This window comes from Sciurus vulgaris (genome assembly GCF_902686455.1).
Source record: "Sciurus vulgaris genome assembly, chromosome: 1".
NCBI lineage: Eukaryota > Metazoa > Chordata > Mammalia > Rodentia > Sciuridae > Sciurus > Sciurus vulgaris.
In genome coordinates, this window is record NC_136461.1 from 185198947 (window position 1) to 185210681 (window position 11735).

Here is an 11735-nt window from a genome sequence, read left to right on the forward strand (position 1 = left end):
TTCCTTTCAAATTCATCCCAAAACATCCCAAATTCATTCCCCAAAACATTTATAACCTTGGACATTGTTGTGTAATGTGATAGTTTATTGAGCAATGAAGGCTCCTGAGGGAAAGACAAATCTCAGAAAGGTCTCATATCACTCATTTGCTGATTAAGCAGCCTCTAAGCTTTCTGAGATTAATAATGTACTTACTTTTAAAATTCTTTTAGTTTCATATATTGCAACTTTACCCTAAAATATTTAACTCATGTGCTAATTTGACATATATCACAATAATCAATGTAATTGATTCTCATTCAAGAGTAATATTGCATTTATAATCATCTGTCCTCTCTCTGTACCCATTACTCAATAAATACATATTGAGCTAATTAAATTCTATGTCTATTCTTATATCTATTAACCAATCTCCAACACCCTCTCAGAATTTCACACTAAAATTCTTCTCTCAGAATTTTTTATTTATTTACTTATTTTTTGTGCAGTGCTGGGGATTGAACCCAGGGCCTTGGGCTTGGGAGACAAGCACTCTACCAACTGAGCTATCTCCTCAGCCCCAGAATTTTTTGTCATCCTAGAAGTCTTCAACGACTCCTTTTTCCTTATAACCACGAGAAAATTCTTCATTTATTCTTTCTTAATATTTGCATCTCTCAGTCTTTCTACATTTTGAGGTTCCTTTGCTCCCTAATGTTTGCATCTCCCAGCAGTAATGAATAGTGATTTTATATTTTAGGAAATAACATATAATAGTTATGATGCTATTATAAAATATATTATCCATTTGATATTTCTGTAGTTATATATTTTTTCCTAGTTTTTGTTACTTCCATGACTGGAAGTTGGAAAAAAAAAAATTGTCCTGGATTCAGCAAACATCAGGAATGCAGTTTTCTATGGTCTCATGCAAGCTAAGTTCTCTTCATCTAACTAAATTTCAATATTTGTCAGATAAAATGCTATATGTACTTTAATATTAAGTTTTATAGCATTCAAATCACAGTTAAATCTGTACAGATTGTTGAAATATATAATACACTAGAGCATTATGATAATCTAAAATCTGAGGCTTCAGTTTTAAAAGATTCCACAGTTTTTAAAAATACACACCAAAACATAAGTAGGCTCACGAAATAAATACTAAGACTGCTTACTCCATTACTCAGCTTCACAGGGAAAAAAATCTTTGAGTTTGTCATGTTTTCATGCTTCCCTGATCCATTCCTTTCAGATTTCAACTCCCTGAGTATCCATCGAAGCTATGAATTGATACAGATTTTTGGTAAACATATGCCTGTCTTTTGCTCTTTCCTCCTGACAGATATGGTAATGACTCTTCCATAGATAAAAAGAAACAGAACTAAAGCCATTCCCAGATATTTTAAATAAACAAGAGAGTTTATTGTCAGTCTTGCTTTGCCTTCTTATTTGCTTTTCTAACTCATTAGTAGAACTTGAGTGTTGGATTAAACAGAAATAGAGGAATCTGTTATGATTGCTCCAATGTAAACTATAAAATTATTTTCTATATTATTGCTATAAATAAATAAAGCTTTCGGTACTAAAATCCTTCATGCATTTTCAATTTACACATGATACTGTGGTAATTGGTTAAAGCATAGGTAAACCATGATCCCTATCTCCTAGAATTACAAATATCTAAGTAAACTGTAACAAGAGATGTGTTAAAACTGCATGAATAATCAAACAAATAAGGAACCATGAGATTTGTTAGAATGGAAGGAACATCTTTCATCTAATTAGTTATTAAGTTAACTAGGAAATGTGAAAACGAATGTGTTAAAATCATGCCTTCAGAATACTTCCCATAATTTTTAAAAGACAGTTTGTACAATGTTCTCCTGATGATAGACAATTTTTCTCTAAGGTAGTGATAGCAATTTCCAAAATGTTACAATATATTTTACAAGAATCACCAAAGGAATGTTTTCAAATTCTGTATTACACCTTTGTGAAAATAGGTCATTTTATATTTATTTATATTTATATTGCATATTGCTTATGATCAAACTGTAGGTTGGTTATTTCTTATTACTCAAAGAAGTAAAATATTCCATAAGGAAGAGTTTTTCCAACTTAGTTCACTGCACTGAGCTTACTGAGATAATATGTATGATGTTTTCCATGAAAGATTTTATAAATTTTAGTTGGATTCTAAGAGTGATACTTCATTGACAGACATGCCCAAAAGAAGGAAAAATATCCAGCCAAAAGGTGACAACTTTCACAGAATTCATCTTATAAAATAACCACTTTAAAAAAAAAAAGTATTGGCACGAAAATATAGGTAAATGAATAAAAATCTCTAATGTTTTCCCAAGGAACTGGGCTCATTCTCTCTCAAAAGCCAGAAATAAATGAATGCTAGCAATTACTGCTACTGGGAGCGAGAGAATGATGTTGAAATGAATGCCCCCCCATAAAGAGGTTTTGTGAACTGACACCACAATTTTAAAAAGTTGATAGGTAAATGTGAAGTATCTCACATAGCCCTTAAGATGTAAGACATATGTATAATTTCAAGCAAAAATCCAGAAAGGATATTGTGTTTTTAAAGAAATTTTTCCCAGCTAGGGATATAACTTAGTGGTAAAGTATATGCACAGGGCCCTGGGTTTATCCCCAGCATTACAAAAATGTAAATGTGTTTCTCACTTGTTAGAATGCTAGTCAGTGTTTCCTCATGAAGTTCACCTAATTCTCTGTGCCTGCAGCCTAGTGGACTGTAAAGATATCTATTGACCTTATTTGTTGCTTCTACAGAGTAATCTACTATATGAAAACACAGCAACCTCATGGCATCTTATAGAAGTTTAGAAAATATAGAGACTTTAGAAAAAGAAGATTTAGGCCTGGGAAGATGAGAAACACAATGGCATAGTAGTTTTAATTTCTATCATGAACATTCATGAAACAGGAGCAAGATGAAGGGGAGAAAGTACAGGAAGAAAAAACTTCTGATCTTTTACCATGTATCGTAAATTGAAATAAATGTAGACAAACAAGTAGATATATAGCTTTAAAATGGAAATTAATAGTTTCTTGTGTTCAAGGTGTATTGAATCCAAGTTATCTGCTCTGCTACATGCATCATTTCCCTTCCCTGGCATATATAGCCAGCTTCCCCAGAAGTCTTTAGTGAAAGCTACCCACATCTCATGAAATTTAAAAATGACTGATGTTTTCCATTTTTGCATTCTTACAGTTAGACAATAACTGATTCTTTTAGAAAGACCATAGTGATACCTTCTGCAAATGAATTACATGGTTCCAGAGAGCAGACATGGGTATATGATGAAGAACGGTGTTCAGAAATCTATCAGAAATTAGCAGAATCTACCCCTGAAATCAGTGACCCCACATACATGATGCATTCAGATCATCTTCAGATCTAAGATGCTAAAATATTTTTCAGCAAATGATAACTTGAGAAATTTCATTCTTTTCTTAAATCATCATTGTTTCTCTTTAGGAGAATCAATTTCATAAAAAATTCAAGCATATAATTATATTTTCTATTGTTGAAAAGTCATTTTTTTTCTATATTTCTTTCTACCTACCATATCATTTCTGTTTTTAGACCAAAAGTCCTGGAAAAATTATCTGTACACATTGTCTCCATTTTCCCTTGCTCTCCTATTTTCTGTATTTTTTTCATAGCCAATCTGTTTTTTCTATCCAGAACTCAACTCAGGCTACTCTTGTTATAATCAACAATTCTTTCTACTATCCAAAGCTTGATACCAGCTCTCAATTTTCACTTGTTTGAACCATCAGTAACATTTGACAGCACTGCTTTCTCCCTGGCTTCCAAGATTTCACATACTTCCGGTTCTCTTCCTAACTCATTGATTATTCGGTCTGCTTTACTGGTTATATTTCATATTTACAACAAATAAATGTAAGAATTCCCCAAAGCCCAGTCTTTTGATCCATTCTCTTCTTTTGCTATTTTCATCTCCTGAGATTCTATTTTGTTCCCTAACTTCAAAAATTATTCCTTTACTGTATTGACCTCTTCCCAACTTTTAGCTGCATCCTAGGTTCTTATCCCAACTCCAGTTTCATATATCTAAATGACTATCCATGTTATGGGTTAGATATTAGGCATCCCCCAAAAGTTCCTGTGTGAGACAATGCAAGAAAGTTTAGAGGTAAATGAAAGTATTAACCTAAGGGTTAAGATAGTCTTAACCTAATCAATGCATTAATGCCCTGATAGGGATTAACTGGGTGTTAACTTTAGAGAGGTGGAGTATGGCTGGAGGAGGTTGGTCCCTGGGGGCATGCCTTTGTGGTACCTATTTTGTCCTTGTTGAGCAGTCTATCTTTTCTGCATCCCAGTTTCAATGTCCTGAGCTGCTTTCCTTCACCATTCCCTTCCACCATGATGTTCTGCCTCACCTTAAGCCCCAGGGAATGGTGTCAGCCATCTATGAACAGAGACCTCTGAAATGTGAGTGCTAAATAAACTTTTTCTTCTTTAAAACTGTTCTTATGTCCTTTGGTCACAACAATGAAAAAAGCTGACTAAAATACTCTTGGTATCTCCACTTAGATAATAAATGCATTTTAAGAGTAACATGTGAAAAAACATAATTCAATATCCATAATCATAATTCAATATCTACAAACATATGCATACCTTCCCTAGTTTCTCAAACTTCCCCAGTTTTTCAATGGCAGTTCCACTCTCTCTGGTATTCAAGCCTCAGTCAGTCAGTCATTCCTACCTCGTCTTTTCTTCACATTCTGTTAAATTCATCAGGAATGACATTTAAAATGCATTGTATCTCATCATTCTTCACACTGTACTAAGGTACTGTCAATAACCTGCTTCACCACAATAACTTCCATGCCTCTGAGTTCTAAAGCATTGTTCTCTTCACAGCACCAGAGAGATCCTTTTGTACTCTGATTTGAAGCATGTCAGTCATCTTTCTTTCTTAATCAGTGAATGCCAAGTTCTCAAAGTTACATGGAAAACTACACAATCTGGAGCTGTGACCTTCCTAGCTTCTCGTACCTCTCTTCCCATCACTCTCCGCAATCTAGCCCCGCTGGCCTCTCTACTTCTCCTTGAACACAGAAGTCATGCTGCACTCTGCCCTGGCTATTCTTCCTGCACAAGAACTCCATGAATATTCATGTGCCTTGTATCTTTACTCACGTGTATGAAGTTTTTATTAAAATAGCATTTTTTCCAGTTGGGCTTCTTTGACTACAAGATGTTAATTATTATTTCTATTTCCAGACTTCCAATAGTCCTCTTCATTACCCAGTTATCATCCATTATACATATATCATAATTTAATATAAACTATAAATCCTTTTCCCCTTGTCTCCACCACTGGGATATAAGCTCCATGAGCATAGGAACTTGAATCTTTTGTTCACTGTTGTGTCCTTCATGCATAGTAGGCAGGAAGTAAAACTAAATGAACAAAGTAATCTCTTGAATTTGAAATATTCATGTTCATACAAAATATTTTAATAATAAGTACAAAATTACAAGAAAGAGGTAAATGTGGGAATTAACTCTGAAATCAAATGGGAAGTTTTTAACTGTTTGAAATTAATCAGCAGAAATCTGTGCTACCTATATAGTGCTTTATTCGAATTCTTAGAACATGTTATCTCACACACTGGTAGTTTCACATTCTGACTGACTTACTGAATTATTATAATGCCTGTGGTTAATTGATAATCATATGGTTTATATTTATATTTACAACCCTTAGGGTATGTACCTACTATGTATCAGGAATTGCACAGGGCATGTATTATATACCACTTAAAAATCCTCTCATCCCAAACTATTGCTCCAACCACAATTGCAACAACCTGTTCCCAGAAGGTTTTGCATGGAGTGTCAGCAGGAAATTATGTGCATTCATGCATGTACAATCTCATGATATAAGAGTGTCAGCACTGGCAGAACAGCTCATGATAAGAAGTTAGAACAAATGGATATGGGTTTCATTCTTATTCCCATGGGTAGTCATTTCTGAGATATGTTCAAAAGGCTTTTCATAATATGCTGGTGTAGCCAAACACCAGTGACCCTTAGCAGTGATGAATCACAAATGCACTTGTATTAGAAGTCTCTCTTGTTTTATATTCTATCTTGCGTTTCTGCTTCCTGTATGAAACAGTTCATTTTAGTTTCTGCCTCATAGAAATCCTAAGTCTGGAACTGTATTAAACTTTTTAAAATGCTCTCAGTTTATTCCTTGAGAAATTCTATCACTAGATATCATTATGATCCCTTTTTTCAAATATAGAAAAATAAGTCTCATCTAATTAATCTATCTTACAAAGCAAAAAGTTAGAATGAATGTCATTTTTGACTGACTCCAAGTCCATATTCTTCCTACAGGGGATAAAGATCTAAACTAGGAAGCTAATAAGATTCCTAAAATTATGATGTTTTTATTTAAAAAGTAAAGTGTAAAATGTGTGCTGCAGGATTTCAAATGCACAATAATTAAGATCTCAAGACAATTCATTAGAAATAACTCCAAAAGAATATTCAATAGACCCATAAATCAATATGACATACCACAACAAATCTGTGAGGTCTCTCCCATGTTATTTTGTGAATGAGTGATTGCTTTATTTTAGGCCTTGCAAAGTAACTCTGACAGGTTTATCTTTTGGGACTAGGTGAGCAGGCTCCATTGCCCTCTGGTTACAGTTAGTTTCAGCTGGTGGGAGGCACTGACAAAAGAGCACAGGGTAGTCAGGGTATGTATCACCCAGGTCCCTTCAATGCCTTCAGGAAACATCATAACTGATATGCAACACTTCTCTTTAATTTGTAGGAATCCCTGTATCCTATATTTTTTCAGATTTGCTAACCTTGGGGTACTGTACTTCTCTTTGATCGTTCCTTTAATTCCACCTATAACTTTATAATTAGCAGCTTTATTAAACTCTTCTTAATTACCCCATTTTTGAGTGCACCATCTGTTTCCTCCTGGGTTCTGGCTCATACAGGAGACAACAGAAATCATAAAATATAATACTCTTAAGCAAGAGATGATTGAAAATAATTAGGGACAGATTGCCCACAGGGGAGGGGGAGGTATACAATACTTCTTAAGGGGAGTTGATAGTCATATATTAAAGAGGAGAAAAGGAAATATAAGTGCTATTTATAGCCCAGAGAGGACCTTATAGTTGGATGTGAGAAATAGAAGGATTTGTAAACTAATTAGTAAACTAATTAAAAGGCTCTGCTATTTTGTAAAAGAAATGTATAATCCAGTGTTCAATGATGTTGGTCATGGATTGACAGAATGTTCACTATAACATCTACCATACCAAACAAAATGTCAACCGTGGCCTGTAAATTGTACTGATTATGTCCTTGGCATAAATTGGCATAGTGCACAGGCATTGACCATAGAGATATTTACTGTGAATTAGATGGTTTGGAATCTGAAAATTTTTTTAAGAAAAATTATTCCTACTGCATATACGTTTGCATTAAACAGATTTCCTTCTACATAGCCTGTCCCATAAAATTGGAATTTAAAGTTAAATTTTATGGATGTGAAGCCATGAAATCTAATCTTAATAAAGAAAATTTCAGAAACTGCTTCAGGACTAGAGATTTATATAGCTGTAGAATAGAAGATTAATGGAGTAGAAAGTATGAAGTACAGCTTACTGCATTTCCTTCTCTTTTTAGACATGGTGCTCAGCCTCCTGTTACCTGACAATTTTGTAATATCTCTCTTCACATTTCTCTTCTTATATAACTTTCACTTTAAAAATCATAACTGTTTCAGCCTTTACTTTTCTTTAGCAACAAATAACTCTCTGGGTAACATTCACAACTGGTTCAAGTCTCAAAATATGAACATTTTTCCTCTTCCAATTTATTTTAGAAGAAAGATATTGCTCATAGGAAGATGGGATTTTTGACTTGAGCATTTTAGCTAAGCGTTTTTTCCATACTATTTTACTTTAGGATGAGTCCAGTATGCAAACACAATTAGAGCAGCTCAGCACATCTACCATTCAGATTTTTACAATCTTTTAAAATTTTGTCACTGCCTTGAAGAGTTCTCCTTTTTTTTGCATTATAATTCTTCAGTTTTAGAGTTTGGAAACAAAATCTAAACAAAAAATTTCCTATAGATATTATAGCCTTAAAATGTTTGTTATTTAAAAGTATAACACAACTAAAGAAAATTAAAAGAATGCTTTATCACAAAATGAATACCCACATCACTTTCACTGTGGACAAGAAATTAAAGACAGCTAGTGTTTACTCCCTCTCCTTGCTCTTCCCTCTCCCTTCTTAAAGTGTTAGTTATTTTTGATTTTACACCAATCACTACTCCCTTTTAACTTACTTCCTGAACATGCATTATATGCACTGATAATTATTATAAAGTTTTGTCTGCTTTTATTTCCTGAAAATACAGATGGAATCACATAGAATTTATTTTTCAGTACATAACTTTTTTTTCCCCTAGTACCAGGGATTGAACTCAGGGACACTTGACCACTGAGCCACATCCCTAGCTTATTTTGTATGGTATTTAGAGACATGGTCACACTGAGTTGCTTAGCACCTCGCTTGCAGAGACTGACTTTGAACTCACTGTCCTCCTGTCTCAACCTCCCGAGCCACTGAAATTATAGGTGTGCACCTCTATGCTTGGCCAGTACATGACTTTTTTAATCAATCTTATTTTTGTCAGTCAGTCATGATGACATTGAACACAGACACATTTCAAGTTTGGATATATCCCATTTGTTAGAATATAAAACCAACATTTTTTTACCAAAATGGTGTCATGAACTTTCAATCTCATCAACAGTGCAGGAAAACTTCTTATTCACAGAAGGGTTCTGAGACACAGTTTGCAACTGGGATGTATTTGTTTATGATTCAGTGGATTGAGGTAAGGCAGAAATCACTAGTTTTTGGAACATTATGGCATTTCTTCCAATCATTAAGCCATCACCTTTCAGTCTTAAATTATCTCAGCTTCTCTATAATTTAGGCAAGTCAAAATTAATTTCTGTATTAGCTCCCTAAATAATTTCAAGCAATTTAACATATATGTCAAACCTGAATGATGAACCGCTAGGTTCTAAATATTGATAGGGATGATCACACTTGTGAAATATAGAGCAAAGGGAAAAACACGGGGCTCCTGGCTCATTACATGGGATGATTTAAAGGGAAGAACAGTTTGTTTCCACTGGCCCAGGGTAATGGGTTCTAAGTTACCCAAACAGACTGCTGTTGCCTTCGTGGAGAAGTGAGGAGGGAGTACCAGACGTTGAACTTGTTAGACTAAACGTATTGAAGAATGTTAAGGGACAATGGTAGATCAGAAGAAAATAAACACTAGGCATTGAAAATGTGGAGCATGTCAAACTCGGAGATAAAGAAATGGATTTGTGGGTCACTTCGAAGATAGCCATTTGTCTCACAGTGATTATTATCTTAGGGATAAAAGAGTAATGAAATAACCCTTTATATTTAGAATACATATGTATATTTGCATAAGTTGTACTAAATGTTATAGCTCTTATGGGTTTTTCTTTGCAATCCTTATATAGTCAGGCAATTTTGTGATTCATAGTACTTTATGACATTAATATGTACCACATATCTACTGTCTCAAAACAGATTGCCAATTTCTTAAAGGTAAGGTGTTTTCTTAGTAGTATGTAGCACATAGATAAGGGAGAGATGGATAAATAAATGTGGTGGCATTTTTATTCTGTGTATAACTGCAAAAGCTACTTCTACTTATATTACTTTCTGATAAATTAATATTTCCCCATTTTCACTAATGCCACATCACATCAATCAGACTGTCACTGTTATTGTTCACTTACTCAAGTCTCATTGAATTCACTCTTTCTCCATTGTAAATTTCTAGCACAAATTACCAGACTTTTTTTTCCACTGACTCTTTTTCTCTTTGCAAAATCATTAGTGCTTTCCTCTCTGCTGAATCATATCTTCTGCCCTAGGGAAAAGCACCACATCTGTCCCAGAAGAATTAGGGAATATTAGAGATAAATATTCTAAGGAAAATAGCAATGATTCTGTATATAATTATCTTCACATTTTCCAAGGACACAATTTCCTAGTGGAACTAAATTTCAAGTATAAATGTTTCCAATTTATAAATATAAATGTGAATGAGGAGTCAAAGAAGACTGCCTCGCCCTTTACAGTTTAAGATCAAATGCAGAGAAATGAGAGGGAGAGAGGTTATGAAAAATGGTGGAATGAGACAGACATCATTGCCCTATGTACATGTATGATTACACAAATGGTGTGAATCTACATTGTGTACAATCGTAGAAATGAAATGATGTACCCCATTTGTGTACAATGAATCAAAATGTAGTCTGTAAAAAATAAATAATTTTTTAAAAATTCTAAAAAAAGATCAAATGGAAAATATTATTTGAGAAGTCAAGTCAAGCGAAATGTCCTGGACATCTGGAGAGGAAAGTCATCAGAGACAAAGCAAATACTCTTACTCAAAACCAGACTCTCTTAGATAATCCTGGTTTAACTAGAGCTCTGAGGTACTACTGAGTCAAGAACATCACTCCTTTTGTGATTCTATGTCTTGCCATCTCCTGCAACAATCCTTCCTAATTTATAATCAGTCCTACTATAATCCATTTTGATCCTCAAATAATTGTCAAACTGTCAACATACATTACCATCAAAATTGTTAAAATTTTCCTTTTTTATACTGCAGTTAATTCACAAATATTAATTTTAGTGTTATCTTTTAATTTTAAAGAGAACTATGTCATAGGTATTATTATCTTTGTCAAGTAGAAAATAGAATAAGGAAAATTGTAACCAATTATTACAGAATGGAGACTCAGTGGAAATATCATTCTCATTTGTGTTTGTTGTTCCTAAATACCTGCCTCTTTCTTTGATCTTTAGGAACATTCTCTTCTGCTCTTCAATGCAGTGGTGGAACAACCTTTGCCAGCTTCCTAAGCCTTAGTTTTATGACAGAGCTTCTGACTTACTGACTCAACACCACCTTTTCCAGTTTCATTAACAACAGAACCATGATTTGTAGATGATTACCCTACCCCACAGATGAACACTACATTTCTCAGCCCCCTTTTTATAAATAACAGCCAAAGAGATAACAGCAAAATTTGTTGGGGATGAAAATAAGCATTGAGGATTTCCTTCATTCCACTTTCCAACTGGCTGAAATTCAGAAGTAATGACAAGAGCACTATCAATCATCTTGAGTGATGCCAACAAGAAGAATGTGGAAGTTAGCACTGAGGATGGCAGAGTGGAAAGACTGAAAGAATCCGGTTTCTTGGTGGTGATGGAGACACCTAACCAAAAGTGAAGACCTATCCTGAGATTTCTTCAATTATGCAAGACCAATACAAGCACTGACTACTGAAGCCATCATTGTCAAGTTTCTTTTATTAACAGTTCCTTTTAATAACATTGATAGAGAATGCTATATCCAATGTCCCTAATATTTATTATTAGTGGTTCAGATCTAGATAGTAAGAAAAAATTAAAAGTATTGTGATTTTTTTCTACTTTCAATGTAGTAGGAAAAGAAGAATAGTAGACTTTTTATTTTCTCTAATAAATATGCCACATTGGATTTTAAAACTGTATATAATATGAATGATAAAAATGTTATTGATAAGTGACTTAAAACTGA